Here is a 22,396-nt window from a genome sequence, read left to right on the forward strand (position 1 = left end):
CAACTATGCAAGCTCTAAGTTTGGTTACATGCTAACTACAGTTAGAAGGCATGGTCACTCTAGACCTAGTTGAGTTGTACTTTGACTTAGTGTGTGTGATGAATAACAGAAGATAAGAAGAGAGTATATTGCTGCTCTCTGAGCTGATTGCCCCATGTCTCTCTCTCCCTCTACCTGAACATGGTATCAGAGCGCAAAGATGATCACAGATCCAACATTCATCAAGAATACTATCACAACAGTTAGTACTCCTATTAAAGTAGCAACCTCTCTCTCTCATTCAAGGTTCTATTGAATAAGACCAATGGTCTTGTTTGGATGAGGTACATGTAGATCCAGGCTCCAAGGAGACCACAGAGTAGGAAAAGCGATACAAGATTTGATATGAGACTGAATGCAACCATGGCAATCAATAGTAGAAGAGTCTCGCTAAAACAAAAATAGCTCGAGTTCTTATGCACATGATTGGTTGCTTTGGAAAGTGATCCTAACTTGGCAAAGGTGCTGTGATCAAGTAGCTTAACCTAGGTTGTCTTTGTGAGAGATCTTGCCGACTTGTTTTTAGATATGTGAAAAAAATCACGTGATGTTGAGTTGAGGCCAAAGCCATAGTAGCGCCTCCTCCAATTGTTTCTTTATTTGTGATTGGCCTTGATGTCTCAAGGGGCTCAAATAGAAATTGAGTTGAAAGAGAAAAAAGTTAAAGAGTAGAGGATGTTTTGAATGCAACAAAAGCTACTATTGAAGAAGGCATTATTGTTGTTGGTGGATGTTATTAAAGAAACCCTTGAAAACCATAAGCAACAGGTTGGTGCACATATTGTGATGAAGAGAGCTTTAAGCTATCCGCTAAAACTCATTGCCAAGAATGTAAGGGTCATGGTAGTGTAATAGTTGAGAAATTTCTATCAAATGATAATTTCAAATTTGGCTACAATGCTAGAATGAGAAAGTGTGAAGATCTCATGGCTCCTAAAATCATTGATCCCACAAAGGTAGTGAGGTACTACCTAAAACATGCTGGGTTAGTTGTGCCAAAACTTTCTTGACATTTGATGCAGTGGTGGTAGACATTAAAGAGCTTGAAATTGCTGCACCTATTGGTAATCCTATGGATAACTCTGGATATGGAGTTAATTATGGCATGTGTACTACCAATAGTGGAAGCTGGGCTTGCTGATCCTCTGATGCATATTACTACAACCTTGATGATGCACTCTTTTAGAGGAATTTTCTCTTATTATCTATGCAACATAGAATGACCAAAACCAACATATATTGCTTGCACAATAGAAGGATGTTATTGATTGTAGTGTATGTTTAAGCAATCAAGATTTTGAGAGATTTGGACAAGTAAAAGTTTTGTATTTCAAAATCCAGATCACTAGGTTATCATGCATATAGTTGAAGCTAATATTGCATTTGGGATTGGTCAATTTAAACTACCAAATTATGAAATGAACCTAGTTGGCCTATTAGATGAATTTCTTTTTTGGAGATGTATGTTGAATTCGCTACAAGACAGAGTAGAAATTTACTGGTTGTTGTTGGAGCTATCTGAGCTCTAAACTGGATAATGCAATTGTTTATGCAAAGTTTATGGTGTTGAAATTTTCAGGCTGTTGTCTATATATACCTACATGTTCTTTATGTAGAATATGAAACCTACTTGGCAAGCAACTATACATGATTGTTATGGCATATGTTTGGAGATGTTTGCGATGTTTTTGAGCTGAGAAATTAGTGCTTTTTGCATTCAATTTACTATTATAAACTTTTTGGACTCAAATTGTCTTGTATATATAGTGGTCAGTAGTAGACATTGGTTTGTGCAAGGTGTGCTTGATTTGCAAGGAGTTAAACACTATTTATGTTAAGAGTGCATTGAATACATAGAGTTGTAGAGATGGAAAATGCTAATAAGATTGATAACATCACTCGAGTAGTGGGTGAGAAGTTGGATAACAACAATTATGCTATTTGGAAATTCCACATGGAGAACTTTCTCATCAAGAAAGGCTATTGGGATCTTGTGACTGGTGATGAAGCTAAATCTAAGCTTCTAGACAAAAATCCAACTCCTAAACAGTTGAAGGCACAATGTGGTTGGCTGTAACGTGTTTATGGAGTCTTGCATTGGCTCTCATTGTTGCATTATAGATGCAATGGCCATGTAGATAATGAATTGGCATCCTTGTTTATCCATGAAGAAATGAAATTGGGTTTGACTACGAGCTTGAGGAGCTCTGAGAATAGAGATGAAACTTTTTACTCTAATCATTGAGGCCATGGTCATTGTGGTAGAGATTCTAGTTATGGTAGGAAAACCCAACATCATGCATCTCAGCATATGTAGAGCTAGCAAGGATTTGCTAGTAGAGATGGTGGATACTCCCATGTGAGGGGGAGATCTCAGTCTAGGGCAAAGGATCCTAGCACACTCAAACTACTCATGAGAATTCAAACAAGGATAAAGATTTCCATTACTATGGCAAGCATGGCCACGTTGCAAAAGAGTGCTAGAAAAAGTAGGCTAATTAGAAGGGTAGAAAGCAGGATCACTATGCATTATCTAGTCATGCAAGGCCTAAGACTAGTGAGAGACTGTTTGATATGACTTATGTGCAGAACAAGGGTAAGCTGCAAGAAAAGTCTAATTATATCTAGTATATAGATTCTAGTGCCTCAAACCACATAACACCACATGGTGAGTGGTTTGATGAGCTAAAAACAAGTGCTAATGGTGGCTATGTATGCATTGGAGATGATTCTCAGCATGACATAGCACACATAGAGATTGTTCCTTTGGTTATGCATTGATGGTAAAAACAAGAAATTGCATGATGTCTTGCATGCTTCGTCAATCACCAAGAATTTATTATCTATTGGTCAGATGGTTAAGCAGAACCTACAAGTATGATTTAATAGAGATAGTTGCTTCATAGAGGAGTATGGCAGAGGATGTAAGTTGGTTGCTAGAGGCCACCAGAGACATGGTAGGATATTACATTTGATGCAAACATCCCTAAGTTGAATACTACTATGTTTGCTCAAATGTCCAAAAGCTAAAAAACTATGTATCATAAGGACTTTGTTACAGTGCTACCAAGATTTAAGTATGCTGGTTTGGGACATGTATGCTCAACATGTGAGTTTGGAAAAAAAGCCAAGTTTCCATTTTGCAATAGTACACATAATAGCAGCAGGCATTTTATAGCTTGTGCACTCAGATGTCTAGGGACCCACTCATAGCATATCACTTGGTGGGTCTAGACACTATGTGACCTTTATGTATGACTATAGCAAGTACGCATGGGCATAGATCCTAAAGCATAAGGATGAGGTTTTGGATAGCTTTATGGATTTTAAAACTCATGCATAAAAATAGCTTAATTTTTATGTCTCATGCTTATGGTCTGATATGCTGGTGGAGAGTACATGTCAAAGGACTTTGACAGATACTTAGCAAAGCATGGGATCACGAGGTAGTTGACTTATAGCTATACTCCTTAGCATAATGGAGTGGCTGAAAGAAAGAATAGGGTGATTATGGAGGCATCTTCCTTAAACACATGGTTGTGTGTGCCAGGAATGGATTCTCAACAAGTCCAGAAAACTTGCAATAATGAGATCCTATATTTGTTTGCTCTTTCCATTGGAAAGGATCTTTTGCTTAAGCTCTTTTCAAAGAGTAAAGATTTGATTGATATCAGATAGACATAAGATGCTTCAGCTACTTCATGGTACCATTCAAAACCTTGGGAATATAATGCCATGGATTCCCCAACAGAATTGCCAAATTCATTGAATCATAATGATGCTATATGGACCACTGTAAATAGATTTATGGTTCATCTCATTCTAGTAATTGAGATAGAGGTTGAGTACCAGATTGTTTCAAAGAGCATTATTTGTCCGATGTTAATGGGGGACAAAACTCAATTTTTGCCTTCATATCAGCCCTAGGACATGATTTTACACTGTATATGGTTTATGATGACATAATCTTGTGCTTTATGGATTATATGAATGCACATTCCTGTCAATGAGGAAGAGTGGTTGTGTTTAAATAGGGATCACAAATATAGTGCTATATAATATAGGCTATTCAACACAATCATGTGTGATATGGTCTATGTTAGATGGGCAAATCTTATCTCAGTTTATTTACCAGGAAAACAGAGATAGGATATGTGATTTTGGTGATCTATGTAGATGATTTGGTGATCACAGGTGATGACATATAGGGCATTGATAACATAGAAGCCATGTTGCAAAAAGAATTTCAAATTACAGACTTGAAGAGCTAAAATTTTTCTTAGGGATTGAAGTTATGCATACATCTCATGGGATCTAGATGGTATAGAAACAATATGCATAGAATATGTTGGAGAAGTATGGCATGTTGGAATGCAAACCCATGGATATACCACTGGAGAAAAATATAAAGTTAGTTGTTGATATAAAAAATGTGATAAAGAATGTGTGTTGAGATATTGAGCTCCACTTGTGATACGCCAGGGTGACCGTTGTGTATTTATGTCACCGACTTGTCAGTTGCAGACGCGGTTGGTACACCGCCCATGAATAATAGCTACATGATAGCTATCCTTATCTACTCTAGTTCATGGCTCAGTTAGTATGCCACCTTAGTTAGTTGAGTTTGGTTTGAGACCCATATATAGGGTTCTTCTATTTCTTTGTATGAGAGTTCTTTTGGCTTACACAACTAAGAAGAGGAAAACTGTTTTCAGCCTCCACCCTTGTGTGTCTTCCCCCATTGTGCAAGCAAGAAAGCTACAAGTGAGACTCCTTCCTTCTCTCCCACAATCTTGACATGGTATCAGAGCCTTGTTCGTGGTAAGGAGCTCAAGAAAGCAAGCCAAGCTCGCGGTGGTCTGGTAAGAGGAGCAGTGTTACTTTCATTTTCTGTTTTGGGAGCAGATCTCTGCAGGTAGCACAGCCGAAAATTGCAAGAGTGCATTGTCTCAGGTTGAGACGCCCTTCGTGTTGAAGCAAGAGGGCAGTATATGCTGCGGGAAAGGGCTTGAGCCCTTGGCGACCCTGTTTTTTTGATTTGAGGCCATTTTGGGGCCTGTTTTGGAGGCGGAAGTTTTCTGCACGCACTCAGGAAAAGGCCCTATTTTATGCTGTGCGACCACTGTTCTACAGGTCGGTGAAAAGTTATTGTAGAAATTGCATCGTATGCTTGTGCGCAGAGACATTGGGAGTTTCAGAATCATCCTTGGTTCCTGTTTATGCAAAATCGTCACTAGGAAGTGACTGTGTGGTCAAGTACCACTTTCGCCAGTTTTGCAGATTTGCCCTTGTGAGGGTGAAGCTGAGTTTTTGCAGTGATAGAATTTTTCGCAGTGTTTTGTAATGGCGTCTGATTCTCTTTCACAGATTGTAACTGAAAAGCTTGACAAGAACAACTTCCAGGCATGGAAGTTTAGAATGACGAATTTCCTTATGGGAAAAGGATATTGGGAATTTGTTGCAGGAAATGAAGAAGAACCAGTTCTTCCTGATGTTCCCAATCAACAGCAAATGCAGGCATTCAAAGCATGGCATGAGAGAGCCAGGAAAGTTATGTACTGGCTGTCTATCAGCATTTCAGACTCTATGATTGTGCATATTCAGGATGCAAGTATGCCAAAGGAGGCATGGGATACTCTGTCAAAGATGTATAGCACAAATACGCAAGCCAGGAAAATGCAGCTCAAGCAAGAGTTGCACAATGTGCAAAGAGAAAATATGAGCATCAATGACTACCACATGAAGGTGAAGAAGATTGCAGATGCACTTGCTTCCATTGGGTCGCCAGTGGAAGATGATGATTTAGTTTCTGTGACCTTGAATGGTCTAGGAAAGGATTATGCACAGTTTCGAACATCCATTTCTGTCCGTGAAAGATTTCCTGATTTTGAGGAGTTGATTGCTCTTCTAATTTCTGAGGAGCAGAGAAATGGTGGTGCATCTTCTTCAGGAGGAACTTCAAAAGAAGCTGTCTTCTACTCAAATGTTGGAAGAGGTAGAGGCAGAGGTAGAGGAGGCCGATTTGGAGGCCGTGGTAGAAATCAGAATATGCAGCAAACTCAAGAAAACCAGTCCTATGGAGGAGGACGTGGTAACTCTAGAGGCAGGGGGAGCCAAAGAGGTCGTGGTGGATAGCAAAGAGGTCAAAATGCAAACAGTAATGTTGAATGCTACTACTGTGGTAAAATGGGTCATATGGCTAAAGACTGCTATAAAAAGCAGAATGACATCATGAATGGAAAATTGCAACAAGGAAATTATGCATCTTCTAGTAGACAGGGTGATGACAGAAATGAGCATTTGTTCATGGTACAGCACATGAACAATTCTGTGACAAGTGCAGAAGAAAGCAATGATGTATGGTATGTTGACTCAGGTGCATCAAACCACATGACAGGTCATGCAGAATGGATGGAGGATGCAAGGAAAATGGAAAAACCAGGATTTGTGGAGACTGGTGATGATACTGCACATCCTATTGTGCAGATTGGAAAAATTCCCTTGTCTATGCAGGATGGGAAAAAGAAATACCTGTCCGATGTATTTCATGTCCCGAATATCACCAAGAATCTGGTTTCTATTGGTCAAATGGTTGAGCAGGGCTTGCAGGTCAGATTTAATCCTCATGGATGCTTTGTTGAGGATATGAAAAATAAAGGTCGCTTGATAGCAAAAGGAAAGAAGAAGGGCAGAATGTTTACATTGGATGCAGACATGCCTAAATTGAGTGCAGCAATGTTTGCACATGGGACCGGTGTAGTTGCAGATATTGATATCTGGCATAAACGCATTGGTCATGTTAATGTACAGTGACTTAAATCAATGCAGGCCCAAAACATTGTTGCAGGATTGCCTAAATTCAAGGTTGCAGAAATGCATAAGGTATGTGAAGCCTGTCAGTTTGGAAAACAGGCAAGGAAACCATTTCCTAGACATGTTCAAGAGAGTAAGAAGCCATTGGAATTAATCCACTCTGATGTGTGGACTACTAAAGCTGCATCTCTTGGAGGCTGTCATTATTTTATCAGTTTTATTGATGACTATAGCAGAAAAGTTTGAGTGTATTTTATGAAAAAGAAAAGTGAAGTTTTTGGGCATTTCAAAACCCTTAAAGCTATGGTTGAAAAAGAAACAGGCCTGCAAATAAAATGCCTAAGGTCAGATGGAGGGGGAGAGTACCTCTCAAATGAGTTTGCAAGGTTCCTGCAGGAGCATGGCATAAAGCAGCAATATTCATGCAGTCATACCCCACAACAAAATGGAATTGCAGAAAGGAAAAACAGGCATATTGGAGAGGTATCTCGTGCCATGCTCAATGAAAAAGACCTGCCATATTTTTATTGGGCTGAAGCAGTTGCTACAACAGTCTATATAATGAACAGGACTCCCACTGCAGCGATACATGGGGTGACTCCAGAGGAGAGGTATACTGGTAGGAAACCAGATATTTCTCATTTGAAAATTTTTGGTTGCATTGCCTATGTACATGTGCCAGATGAGTTGAGATCCAAGTTGGATCCAAAAGCTGAGAAGTGCATCTTTATTGGTTACTCTCTGCAGCAAAAAGGGTATAGATGCTATAAGCCTTCTACTCGTAAGTTTACAGTGAGCAGAGATGTTGTTTTTGATGAGATGAGTAGCTGGTATAAACCAGTAAATGTGATTGATGATGTAGATGCACAAAATGGTAATGCTGCACAGAATTCACAGCAGCAGTCACAAAATATTAGTGGACCTGGAGCATCCTCTAGCAGTGGTTCACATTCTTCACCATGGACAGGTAGATTGAGATCAGGAGAATCTTCTCAAAGCAATGCAGATAGTGGTATGCAGGTATCACGAAAAGGAAAAGAGAAGGTTGATCAGCCCATGTTTGATGTGAATGCAGGTCACTCTTATGTGGATGGTGAATCCAGTGGCTCAGAACAGAGCATTGATGATGAGTTGGGTATTCCCTCTATTGTTACACCTAGAGTAAGGAAAACCAGGGATGTTTTGAGAGCACCTGGGAGTGAACCCACTTTGCGCAGGTCTACCAGAGTTAGGTATCCTGTGGATAGGCTGAAATATGATGGATTTACAGCCATTCACTATGCATATATGGTCAAGGTGATACAGGAACCAGAACCCACTTCTTTTGAGCAAGCCATGGGAAAAGAAAAATGGGAGAAAGCCATGGATGAAGAAATGGATGCCTTGGAAGCAAATGCTACATGGGAATTGGTACCTTTGCCTAAAGGTAAGAATGCAATTGGCTGTAAGTGGGTTTATAAGGTGAAGCACAATGCAGATGGTTCTGCGAACAGATACAAGGCAAGATTAGTAGTCAAGGGGTATGCACAAACATATGGCATTGACTATGAAGAAACATTCAGTCCGGTTGCAAGGATGGCAACCGTAAGAGCAGTCATTGCTATGGCTGCATCAAAGGGATGGTCTTTACATCAGATGGATGTAAAGAATGCCTTCTTGCATGGTGATTTGCAAGAAGAGGTCTATATGGAGCAGCCACCAGGTTATGTGCATGCTGTTCATCCTGAGTTTGTTTGCAGGTTGAAGAAAGCTTTGTATGGCTTGAAGCAAGCACCTAGAGCATGGTCTGACAAGATAGGACAGTATCTTGTCACTATTGGCTTTCAGATTTCCAAGGCAGATTTCTCACTTTATGTGAGAAAAACAGAGAAAGGTATTATGCTACTTGTCATTTATGTTGATGATTTGATTATGACAGGTGCCAGTGATGAAGATATCCTTCATGTGAAAATGCTATTGAAGCAGAAGTTTGAGATGAAGGATTTGGGAGAGCTGCGTTATTTCTTGGGCATTGAGGTGATTAGATCACCAAGTGGGATACAGCTCTTGTAGAGGCAGTATGGATTGGACATGCTGTCCAAATATGGGATGACAGGCTGTAAGCCTATTTCAGTTCCTTTGGAGCAGAATGTGAAGCTGAGCGCAGATGCAGGTGAGCTTCTGGAAGACCCTACTATGTACAGATGCATAGTAGGAAGCTTGATTTATATGACTATTACTAGGCCAGATTTGAGCTATAGTGTTGGATTGGTAAGTCAGTTTATGCAAGCTCCAAGGAAATCGCATTTGGATGCGGCTAGACGCATACTCAGGTATGTGAAGTCCACATTGCAGTATGGACTATTTTATGAGATTGGGGTTCAGATACAGCTGCATGGATACACTGATGTTGATTGGGCTGGAAGTAATTTTGATAGACGATCTACCAGTGGATATGTGTTCTCTTTTGGGAGTGCTGCAGTCACTTGGAGCAGCAAGAAACAGCCTACAGTTGCCTTGTCGAGCACAGAGGCTGAGTACAGGGGTGTAGCAATGGCTGCATGTGAGGTAGCTTGGTTGCATAAGCTACTTTATGATATGCATCAGTCTACAGATGGGCCAGTTGTCATTTATTGTGACAACATGAGTAGTATACACTTGGCAAATAACCCAGTCTACCATGCTAGAACAAAGCACATTGAGGTGCATTATCACTATGTGCGGGAGAGGGTTTTACTAGGTCTTATTGATCTAGTTTATGTCAGCACAGAGGATCAGGTAGCTGACATATTTACGAAGGCATTGGGCGCAGAGAAGCTGCGCAAGTTCAGAGACCTGCTTGGTGTGCAGGAATTGGGATTGAGCTCGAGGGGGAGTATTGAGATATCGAGCTCCACTTGTGATACGCCAGGGTGACCGTTGTGTATTTATGTCACCGACTTGTCAGTTGCAGACGCGGTTGGTACACCGCCCATGAATAATAGCTACATGATAGCTATCCTTATCTACTCTAGTTCATGGCTCAGTTAGTATGCCACCTTAGTTAGTTGAGTTTGGTTTGAGACCCATATATAGGGTTCTTCTATTTCTTTGTATGAGAGTTTTTTTGGCTTACACAACTAAGAAGAGGAAAACTGTTTTCAGCCTCCACCCTTGTGTGTCTTCCCCCATTGTGCAAGCAAGAAAGCTACAAGTGAGACTCCTTCCTTCTCTCCCACAATCGTGACAATGTGAGTACGTATAGATAGATTGTTGGCAATCTGATCTATCTTACTATCACTAGATCAAACTTGAGTTATGTAATTGGGTTGATTAGCCAATTTATGTAGCATCCAAGAAAACTTCACCTAGATGCTGTGAGAAGGATCTTGAGATATGTGAATGGTACATTGCCTTATGGGTTGTTCTATAAGCATGGTAAGCCTCTTGAGCTTGCAGGTTATCGTGATGCAGATTGGGTTGGCTGTGTGTATGATAGAATATTAACTAGTGAATATGCATTTGGCCTTGGAAGTAGAATGGTCAGTTGGATTAGTAAGAAATAACCTATTGTGGCTCTCTCAGGTACAAAAGCAGAATACAGGGGTGCAGTGCTGCATGTGAGGTCTCTTGGCTAATTAAGCTGATGGATGACTCGGAGATTTATGTGGATAAACTAGTCAAGCTGTATTGTGATAACATGAGCAATGTGCTCCTACCGTCAAGAAATCCAATTCATCATGCCAAGTCAAACACATAGAGGTACATTACCGTTTCATTAGGAAAATAGTACTTGGAGATAGGATAGACCTCAACCATGTGAAGACTAAAGACCAAGTGGTAGACATCTTTACCAAATTACTTGGTAAAGATAAGTTCACTCATTTTAGATCACTATTTCGCATACAGGAAGTAACTTGAGCTTGAGGGGGAGTGTTGATAGCTATGCAAGCTCTAAGTTTGGTTACAAGATAACTTGAGCTTGAGGGGGAGTGTTGATAGCTATGCAAGCTCTAAGTTTGGTTACAGGCTAACTATAGTTAGAAGGCATGGTCACTTTATACCTAGTTGAGTTGTACTTTGACTTAGTGTGTGTGATGAATAATAGAAGATAAGAAGAGAGTATGCTAGTGCTCTCTGAGCTAATTGCCTCTCCCTCCCCCCTCTCTCTCTCTCTCTCTCTCTCTCTCTCTCTCTCTCTCTCTCTCTCTCTCTCTCTCTCTCTCTCTCTCTCTCTCTCTCTCTCTCTCTCTCTAAACACAATATTGGATCAATTTCTAGAAAAATTTTCCACCAATGTGGATCAAGGGATAAGAATCAAAAGAGTGGAATATTTTTAAAAGGAGTCATTTAAAAAAAAAACCATCATGGTAAATTATCAAAAACCCAAGATATTACAATATGGCATAATATACCTCTGAGTATGCTCCAAAGGAAACCACCTCCAAATATAGATGTAGACCCATGGTACACACCATTTTAGGATGACATTGCAAGAGAAATACCAATTTTAATTTTCTAATTGGGTTCTTTTACATAAGCAATGGTAGGAGTTATAGATTACTAGATACATCATTTTTATAGACATAAGATGCATAAGCAAGTAGGGTGATAGCTTAGTTGGTTGCTTCAGCACTAATCTTCCATGCTTGATGGAGTTGTCATTCCAAGATATAGATGCTAGGGGTAAAGGCACTTGTGCCTTAGCCACCATGTATTATTGTGGTAGAGACTCTCGGTCCAATAGGGCAAGTCTCAATCGTATGGGCAATCTCATAAATAAGTCGCATGAACGTAAGTTCTAGTTGACATGTCATTTTTGTGGGCAATAGGGTCATATAAGGCTGTAATGCCATAAAATGCACAATGATAAGTGCAAGGGAAAAGCACAAGATAATGGAAAGTTTGATGATCATAGCATTGTCCCTAATAAGTCCAATGTGAAGATGGAAGAGATAAATATAATGTAGAGTTAGCTTGAGAATGACTATATCTTAGTTGTTTTGTCTCTTTATGCCACTCAATTGATTGATATTTCGTCTACTGCTTGATTTGGGGGCTTCTTTCCATGTTACCCCACATCAACATTAGTTCTATGCCTCTCTAGCATTACAGGTTCTATGAGACTAGAAAATGATACTGCATTAGACATCATTGGCATTGGGGATGTTAGACTATAGTTTGGTTTAGGAAACACTTTTGTTTTTCATAATGTACATCATGTACTAGCTTTGACTAAAAGCCTACTCTCTATGGACACTTGGATGATGCAAGTTATCATGGCTCTTTTGGTAATTATGCATGGAAGATTACCCACATGGTTGCCTTGTTTTTGGTCGAGGTGCCAAGGCTAGTGGGCTCTATCCTTTTTTTGTATCTAAGTCTTTTGACCATGTTTACTAGCTACTGTGAGACTGACTTACCACCTGTATCTTTATAGCATCGTCGCCTTAAGCACATGTCTATTAACCATGTTTACTAGCTACTGTGATTGACTTACCACATGTATCTTTATAGTATGGTTGCCTTGAGCACATGTCTTTGAAGGGAATGAAAGTCGTGAATCATTTGCAATATCTTTTTTCTCTTAAGTACTCGCATTTTGATTCATGTGATCATTGTCTTTATGGTAGATAGACTCATAACTCACATAAGAAGTTTGGTTCTATGTGTATGGGTGAGCCTTTGGCTCTTATGCATTCCAATGTAATGGTCCCATGCCCTATTAGTCGTTGGGTGGCAAGAAGTACTTTATGACATTTAGGCTCCACAACCAACTTTGAGGGGCTCTGCTAGAGCTTCACATCCTCCTAATCACAATGCATCCTCTGGATTATTGCATGGTGATAGACTCTATAAGCCGCTTAGCTTTGAGGAGGCTATGTATAATAATGATTCTCATTCTTGGGGGAGGCCTATGCAGTCTAAGTTTGATTCACTATAGAAGAATTGTACATGGGACTTGGTTTTCTTGCTTGATGGAAATGTGCATTGCTATGCAAGTGGGTGTATAAGTTGAAGACTACTCCTAGTCACTCTAAGCCGGCATATAAGGCTAAATTGGTTGCAAAGGGTTTTAAATAAGACCATGATGTCGACTTTGATAACTATTTTCTCATGTAATCAAATTGATTACCCTACAACTTGGTCTTGGCCTTGGTTGCTCAATTGGATTTGAAGCTTTAATAGATGGATTACCTGTTTACATGGAAACTTGCATGATGATATTTATATGCAGCAATCTAAAACCTTTGTGGAGAAAGACAAGGAACACCTAGTGTGAAAATTGAAGAAGAGTCTTCATGGACTTAAGCAAGCACCTAGGAAGTGGTATTATAAGTTTAATGCTTTTATGCATTTGTAAGGGTACTCCCGTAGAGTGATATGGATATGTGTCTATACACGAAGCAAGCCCATGATGGTAGCCTTATTATCTTGGTGCTTTATATTGATAATATATTGAGAGAAATATTTTAAGCCTAGAAAAAAACCAACTCTAGAAGCATAAGATGTAGATTCAACTATTTTAATAAGTTGTGGAAGGTGGGATTTAAAAGCTCTTCTAAAGATGGATCTCACAATAGTCTTGGATTTTTAGTTAATTTTCCAAGTGTCAGAATAGAGTGGAACAAGTTTCACTTTCTAGTGCAAAACTCCAAGACAGTCATAAAGAAATTTTCGAATCACATTTTGATCGTAGAACATGTAAGTTGGCTAGACCCGAGCAGCACGAAAGGTCAATTGGAAGTGTAAAGAAGACTTTAGAGGGAAGGCATGTGATCCTTAGGGCCCCTCGAGTCCCAAAAATTCTCACATGAGGGAGGGGGAGGGGATTTTCACACGGGAAAAAAACAACCATTCTGACAAGCAACGTTGGCAAATGGGAGGGGAGGCTAGGAAGGAAAAGAAGCATAGTAATTGATCACACTTGCCGATTCCTTCAATTTTTTGTTTCAAATAACTAGTCTCAGCTTCGCGATTGATGGCTTGATCAAGAAGATGAAAAATCAGTCTTTCTCTCCTCCCTCTCTCTCCTCCAATGGGCACTTCATGTGGAAATTCTTATGAGAAGATCGAGATGGAGATTGGTTGTCCGGCTTGACTAGGTTTGATGTGGGATCATATCAACACTGAGTAGTTATGATCATTGCTGTTTGGAGACCAATGATGGGCATGATCCTATCCATAAAATCAATTCTTGAGACTCAAAACATGAAAAATGGCGGTAAGCCTCTTTTTTAATAGAAATTTGGATTCCTTTTTACACTTCATGGTGTAAATCTTGTTCATATGTGATGAAATTTTGTTTGAAGCTTGGTTGTGATGTGCTTGAGGGCTGTGAACAATAAAATGTAAAATGGGTGTTCACATGTGTGAGTTATTAATTTTTTAAAAACCCAATATGTACATTTTAAGAGAAAAATGATGTTTTTCTTGGTTTTGGCAAGGTGATAAAATCATGTTCATATGGGATGAAATAAAATGTGATGATGGACCAAAGTATGAATTAACTTCTTAAATCTAAAAAATCATAAAATATAATAGTTTATATAGAGAAAATTTAAAAAAATACTAAAAAATGATTTTGGGATAAAAATAGATTAAAAATAGGTTTTGTGTTTGAAACATTTATAGAAAATTGGGATTATATTTGTGTAAGTATAACGGAGGTAGAGCGTGCGGATATGCCTCAATTTACCCCTAGTTGTATGTTTTAATGCGTACTTAATGCTTACATTATGAAGAAACATACATGGAAACACCTCTTAACAAACCCATTGCAAGCAAAACTCTAAACGATAGGGAGAGAGGGGGTTTTATATGCTGAATATGGTTCAAAATATGATTTACCTACTACACTTTTCATATATGTTGCGATCTCATTTTAAGTATTAAGAGGTTCAATGGCAAAAAATAGTCAAGCACTACCTTATCACTCGCAGCAAAGTCATTAGTGAAGGAAATTCATGGAAAGAATGATTGAGCACATTCACAATGCTAATTTTATTTAAGTAAATTTTTTGTGCACTCAAAGTCATCCACTTTGCATTACATGGCATCAACATGGTATAAAGATAATTATCTCCTGGGATGCATAGCACTTGGTTTCAAACTATTAGCCCACGATGAGTGTGAGGCTCCCTATGCTATAGGTTTAGTATAATCATTCCCTAGGGGACTAATTTGGTGAGGAATATACTATCTTATGGAATGAATATTGTGATGAGTGAACTTTTTTATTATGTGTTATATGTTGAGACGGCGCATCTTGGGGCCAATCACTAGGGTGTAGGAGAGCCATAATGAGGCCACAACAATAAGCTAGAGGGGTGCTCCCTTTGTTTGTGTTACAAGGTGCTAGCCACCTAGACATTTGGGTACTCCATCCGCTTGGAGTCGAGAAGGAAATCACATTGAACTACAATCTAGAGATAGTCTCTACAAACATATTCTTTTGACAAATCAGTTCATAGTATCTATACACTTCTAGGGGGGGCCACGAGGCGGTGGGCTGTTTAGGTGAGTATAGGAGGCCCAACTAGAGGCCTAGAGCTAGTTTCGAGCCCATTTTTAGTCCCAATAAATACTTATATCTGGCAATGTTCATGCTGAGTTGGATGCTTTAAAGACTTAGCTCAAGAAGGGCTTTGAGATAGAGGACATGGGACAAGCCTCACACATACTTAGTATGCACATTATGCATAATCGCTCTAAGGGACTTCTTTATTTGTCTCAAAAGGAGTGCATCCCTAGAGTATATGTAGGATAGTACACCTATTGGATGTCCTTTACCTTCACATATGAAGGTTTGTTGGGCCAATTATCCATAGTCAAATGATGAGAGGGTCAAGTTGGCCAAGAATCCATATGCATCCACAGTGAGCAGTTTGATATATGCCATGATAGCGACTCGTCCTGACATAGTATTTGCAATGGGAGTTGTGGCACATTATATGGCTACAACTAATAGAAAACATTGGGATCAGTGAAGGACATTATGAGGTACTTGAAAGGCACTACGGATAGATGCATTTGCTATGGTGGCCATGATAATATAATCATGGTTTACACTAACTCAGATTATATAGAACATATATATAGTAGAAAGTCCACCTCTGGATATGTATTTTCCTATGTTGGAGGTACTATCTCATGGATGTTTAGGGTGAAGAAATGCCTGGTTTTGTCTACTACTAAGGCTAGGTACATTGCAACTAATGAGGCTTATAAGGATGCCCTATGGTTAGGCCATCTGGGGTAGACCTTGGCATTAGTGTTACTCCTACACTGCATTCGAATTCTATGAGTGTTATTCAGTTGGGCAAGAATCTAGTCCATGCAAAGACAAAGAACATTGAGATGCACTATCACTTCATCAAAAGGAGGTAGTAGAGGACAAGTTTGTTGAGCTTGTTAAGATCTCAACTGATAAGAATTTTACAGATATACTCATTAAAAATCTCCCAATGGAATGTTTTGCCTTCTTTAGGAAGATGATGGGCAAAGGTTAAGATGACTTTTATTCCTCATCATATTGTACTTTATGTGCATTTGTATTTTTCTCTTTTTCTTTCACTCCTCGCTTAAGATACATTCACCTTTAAGTGGAAGGTTGTTGGGGTAAAGGCGCTTGTGCCTTGGCCACCCTCTATTCACTACACACATTATACATGCACACCTGTACACTACAGGTGGTGGACACCCATCACTGTCACTTTAATTTTTATTCTTTTAATGATTATTGAATAAGGGAAGATTGATCACACATTGTGATTGTTGGAGTTTCCATATACTATGTCTCTCTCTCTTGCTCCATATGCCATAGCTTTTGCTCTACTCTTGCTTCCATTGGTGTGCTTCCACTTGGGCTCTAACTTTCAATAGACCTTGCCTATCAATATTAATAAAATAGAAAAACCACTAGTATCATAGATAGTAGGATATTGAGAAACTAATGTTTTCCCATATCCTTCACAAGCACAAAGTGCACATCATTGAGGTGGGTATTGCCTTAATAAAGGAATAGCCTTTTTCATGAGCAAGGTTTCCCAAGTTTATGGTGTCATATCATTATACAAAGATATGATCCAAATTGCCTCATGGTAAGAAGATACATTATCTATAGTTGTGACAACAAGCATTTTGTCAAGATTTTTTTATTTCTCGGATAGGCTACACTAAGTATAGTGCTAATGACTACATGTTTGAATTAGTTTCATGTTTTTAAGGTAATCTTAAAGAGAAGTGATACTTCATGAGAGACACCTTTAGCAACCCTATAAGAGGTAATTTGTCTAAACAATGTGAGGCATAATAATGATGTACACTTTGCAATCTGTTGAAGCTTAGGGTGTGAATTTCAAAATCATGGATGAATGGGATTAAAATTTGAATCTGCTACTACCCAAGGGCAAAACAAGCCTATAGTAAGCTTTACAAATATTCTCAACTTGTCTTGACATTGTTTGGACCTTCCAAGAGCTTTTAGAGCTTGATACATGGAAACATGGCTTATAATAAGTGAGTTTGAGTATAGGACAATGTAAATAGAGTTTAAATAATGTATATGTTTGCAAACATGAAAGAGAGAGAGATCAACATAAAGGCACTATGTCCATATGCGTGCATGTGTGTGTGCATGTGTGTGTGAACATGCATGCTTGTATTATTTGTATCTGACCCCTATCCAAGGATATCTACGTTTGTATTAATGTGTGTAGGTGCATGCGTACATATTTGTATTTGTACATGTATATGTGTGGTATGTATGCATGCACATACATGTTTAATGCAGTAATGTATACATATATTCGTGATTGTATGTGTGTATGTGTGCACTGTTGAGAAATAGACAAATGATGTATGCTCCAAGAGGAGCTGTCCTGAATCCCGTATGCACAATGAGGAGAGTGGAACAACTCAAAGTCTATAAAGCATTGTACTTGACTATGAAATGAATACAATATCATGATGCTTTGTACTTTCAGTTAAGTGACTTGTCATTGTCAATTCTACACAAGATTGTGTTTATGAATCCAAGCTAATCTATCTTGGAACCTAATTCACTTGTGTAATAGTTTGTCTCTACTTGTCCATGTCATTATGAACTTGGTTTACATCTTTGATCCACCATAGCTTGTGTCATGTCCTAGATCCACATCATTTAACATGGTATCAGAGCCCAGTTGGACATGGCACATCTCATACTCTGAATCTCTAGTCTCCTTCACCTCTGGTGATCTCTAACCAGCTCACATTCAGCTCATATCTCCAGTTTCAACTTCAAATCTCTGTTGGACCTTGTGGCAACCATAGCCAGACTGCACCTACCCACCTTGGAGCACTTGGATCTCTCTCTATGGGCCATATCTTCAAGTGAATCCTTTTGGAACTATCTTCCCTTGCTCACGATGCTTCAGCCTATCACATCGGACGGTGACATTATCATCCATAGAAGGCAGCATTGCGTGACCTGCAGAAGCAGTGCAGTCTGCAATAGCATGATGATTCGTACAGCTGCACACACAATACGCAGCGCAATTCTTGCAGCCATCATAGGGCTTTTGTAGCCCATGAGATAAGCTTCATTACCATGTAAAATTTTTTGAGAATGATCGAGTGTGTAATCCACACAGACCAAAAAACCAGGCTACTACAGAAACCCTAATCCAGGAAGCCATAGCCATCAAGGTTCAAGCTCACTTTTTTCTTCAAAATCTTATTTTCTTCAATTTAGGGGACACACTGCCACTCTTATCTGAGTCTAAACTCAGTTCTCAGCAAGATTAACACTTCAAATCAACAAGCAAGAAGAAGATTAAGCCGCACCGACATTCAATACTAAGCTCAAGAATAGTATCTATTGATACTCAACTAGTGTCAGTTGACACTGATCTCCTTGTGACACTTCACAAATTCCCCTTGCTGGTCTTTTTTCAGTAAATTGGAGCTGCTTAACATGGCAGAGCTTGAGCAAATAACAAAGTTCAATGGAGAAGGCTTCCATGCCTGGAAGGAAAAGACCATGTATCACCTAATGCGGAAAGACTTATGGGACTTGTTTGAAGATGATGCAGATAACAAGAAGGAAGATGATGAAGACGGGTTCGTTGAAGAAGACCAGTTCAAATCCAAAGAATGGAAGAAGATGAATAATAAGGCACTAGGCATCATTGCCTGGGGACTAAGTGATGATGTGCTACATCATATATCTAGCATAAGAAATGCTAGAACCACCTGGGAGGAACTGGATAGAATGTTTGGTACCCAAGCAAAGAATTCAAAGGTAAAACTTCTCGTGCAGTTTTATAAACTGGATATCAAAGACAGTGCTTCTATGACCATACACATTAATAAGTTTAAGAGTTTAAAAACTCAGCTTGCATCTCTTAAAAAGAATATTGATGAAGATGAAGCAATAGTCGTACTGCTTGCAAGTGTAAACAAGGATCCATATGAGAGCCTTGTGTCCACTCTAAGTAATGTTCCGAGTCTCTCACTCAAAGATATTGAGCACTCACTGCTTGATGAAGAAAGCAAATTTAAAAGCAAAGATGTAAAAGAAACTAGCTTAAGGGAAAACCTCTTATACACTAGAGGAGCTACTGGACCCAAAGGAAGAGGTCGAGGATTCAACACCAACAACAGGAATCGGATGACATGTCATTATTGTGGTAAAACTGGCCATATTGCGAGTGAATGCTTCCACAAGAAAAGAGCACAGCAGATGTAGAATAACCACCACCAAAATCAATTCATGAATGAAGAAGAAGAAAAGGATACTTCCGCTACCATCAACAACTATGACAAACTGTTTTAAGGAATTTGTTCCCTTAGTGGATTTGATTTGTAAAAACCCTTGCCAAAGATGTAAAGTCTCAAGCTTTAACTTGACTAGGCTGCCTATGAGCTAGTCTTCCGGGCCATGTTATCATGTAGGGGGGGCAAAAGCCAGCAAGTGTAGGGACTCATCATTTGAGGGGGGGTGTTGAGAAATAGACAAATGATGTATGCTCCAAGAGGAGCTGTCCTGAATCCCATATGCACAATGAGGAGAGTGGAACAACTCAAAGTCTATAAAGCATTGTACTTGACTATGAAATGAATACAATATCATGATGCTTTGTACTTTCAGTTAAGTGTCTTGTCATTGTCAATTCTACACAAGATTGTGTTTATGAGTCCAAGCTAATCTATCTTGGAACCTAATTCACTTGTGTAATAGTTTGTCTCTACTTGTCCATGTCATTATGAACTTGGTTTACATCTTTGATCCACCATAGCTTGTGTCATGTCCTAGATCCACATCGTTTAACATGCACATGGGTGCTTATGTATATGTGTGGGCATAGAGAGAGAGAGAGAGAGAGAGAGAGAGAGAGAGAGAGAGAGTCTAGAGGGATTATTCCATTAGTTAAGAGAGAGCATTCACTATATCAACCTATTGAGAGAGAGAGAGAGAGAGAGAGAGAGAGAGAGAGAGAGAGAGAGAGAGAGAGTGTGTGTGTGTGTGTGTGTGTGTGTGTGTGTGTGTGTGTGTGTGTTTACTTGTGTATGTCTATATGTATTTGTGTGTGGCTTCTATGTCCCAAAAATAATATCTAACTAATTATTTACATAAATTTCTTGCTATCAGAGATATAAATGTAGGTTTGGGATGAAGCTAGTGGTTTGATAACCTAAACCATAAGAAAATTATCAATATAAACACATGTGATATGCACTACATGAAAATTTGGTTAGTTAAGAGGAAATGAGACACTATAAGTGGTAATACAATGGCAATATTGCTAATAGTAGTGATGATAGTACTAATAGTATGCTTGACATACTTTTGATAGTATGATAGTACTAATAAAAATTGCTTATCAATAAAGAAAGGTAGCTATGTCTATCAAAGTACAAGCGATGTGCTAATCTCCAAATCAAAAACTGATGTTGAGCTTGTGCTCACAATGCACTTAAGGAAATATTTTCTACCCAAAGAACTAATTATTTGAAGTGCCTTTAGTTTAGCAAGTAGAAATAAAATCAGATTGCTCAAGATAAGTCAATGAACAAAGAGTATATCAATAGAGCAATCCTATTTTGAGCTTGGCTCCAACTTGGTTTTCCTTTAACTTTCACATCCAAACTTTGAATATGGTCGCCCAAGTACTCAAATCCAATGAAACAAACTTGGTCTACAAGGAAATACTAAGACAAATTTGTGAAAATCCCCTCAAAATAGCCAAAAACGTTGCTTTTTATAAAAGGCATTGCTTTTTTGTATTTTTAGGCCTAAACACCGTGTAGCACTCTCAAGATAACTCCTTATAAGTATTTTGATCCACCCAAAATTCTCGTTACGTTAATAGAACTTAATAATGGAAACTTAGACTATTTCAATGGACCAGTTTTGATCCTAGAAAAGCATGTTAGGATCATGAGTAACTTTCACATAAACATATATCTAGAATACTTATATAGATGTCTTTCCCTTGCATTTCCTTCATTGAATGTGTAACCACACAACATCCACCCCCTCCAAACCTAAACATCCTCTAGCATGTATCACTACTTGCATCATCATCTCTAAGATCAACAGTTAGTTCAAACTCTTCTTCTTTTGCTCCAAATTCTTCATCTTCTATGAGCTCTTCTTCTTCATTTTGCAATATCATCATGTGGTGTCTCATCTATCAACTCTTCCACTACATACTCTTATGCTTATCTTCTCTTAATTTCAAATGGTTGCCAAACTTGGTAGGGATATTTTTAGATATGAAAGTACACATGTATATATGGGTCATTAGAATCTCCCCATTGAAGACACTAAATCTTTCCTAAATAGCTAATTATAGTAACATAATCTTATAACCACCTCTTGAAAGTAGTCACTTGGATTATAAACCTAAATATATCTTGCATAGTTTGCATCTTTCAATATAATCTTTTGTGAACTTTTTGAATCTGACAACATCATCATCTACATATATATAGTCTCCCATCTTGTCAAGTTTGGATGTGGCTTTTCACATCAGGATCACCACAAGGGAGTATGTGTAAAGCCACAAACCATAGGGATTCAGGAAAAGAATCAAGATATATGGAAGACAAAAAGATTCCAATAGACTTTATGTATCACTCCTGAATGAATCTTTATAACTATAGCTATACCCTCAAGTTACAAACATTTCATCTAAGTCAATTGCTCAAACTAAACTCTTTTAAGATGATAGCTTGGACACTCTATGCAACCCAAAATAATTATAGTACATTAGTTTAATAAGAAATAATGTCCCTTTGATAGCCCAAAGCATCCACCAACAATAGATGCCTTAAGCAAGATTGTCTATAAGCAATGGAATACAATCAAGAACCTGAGGATATTAATAATGTGTCCTAAGCTTGGCTACAACTTATTTACCATACAACTTTCACACATGAACTCTAAATATGGTCATCCAAGTACTCAAATCAAATGAACAGACATGGTCTACAAGTTGATGGAGATAAAATTACAAAAATCCCCTTAGAATAGTCAAAAATATCATTTTTTGTAAAACACATTGCTTTTTTGTATTTTTAGGCCCAAACACCTTAT

General features: G+C 38.6%; 1 pseudogene; it reads left to right on the top strand.

Moving 5' to 3' along the window:
• The first annotated feature begins 645 nt into the window (after positions 1-645).
• On the top strand, positions 646-1,180 carry LOC148020109 (ruBisCO large subunit-binding protein subunit beta, chloroplastic pseudogene; annotated as a pseudogene).
• The last annotated feature ends 21,216 nt before the right edge of the window (positions 1,181-22,396 follow it).

This window comes from Lygodium microphyllum, chromosome 19, assembly GCF_053477565.2.
Source record: "Lygodium microphyllum isolate KBCC chromosome 19, Lygodium_microphyllum_v1.1.10, whole genome shotgun sequence".
NCBI lineage: Eukaryota > Viridiplantae > Streptophyta > Polypodiopsida > Schizaeales > Lygodiaceae > Lygodium > Lygodium microphyllum.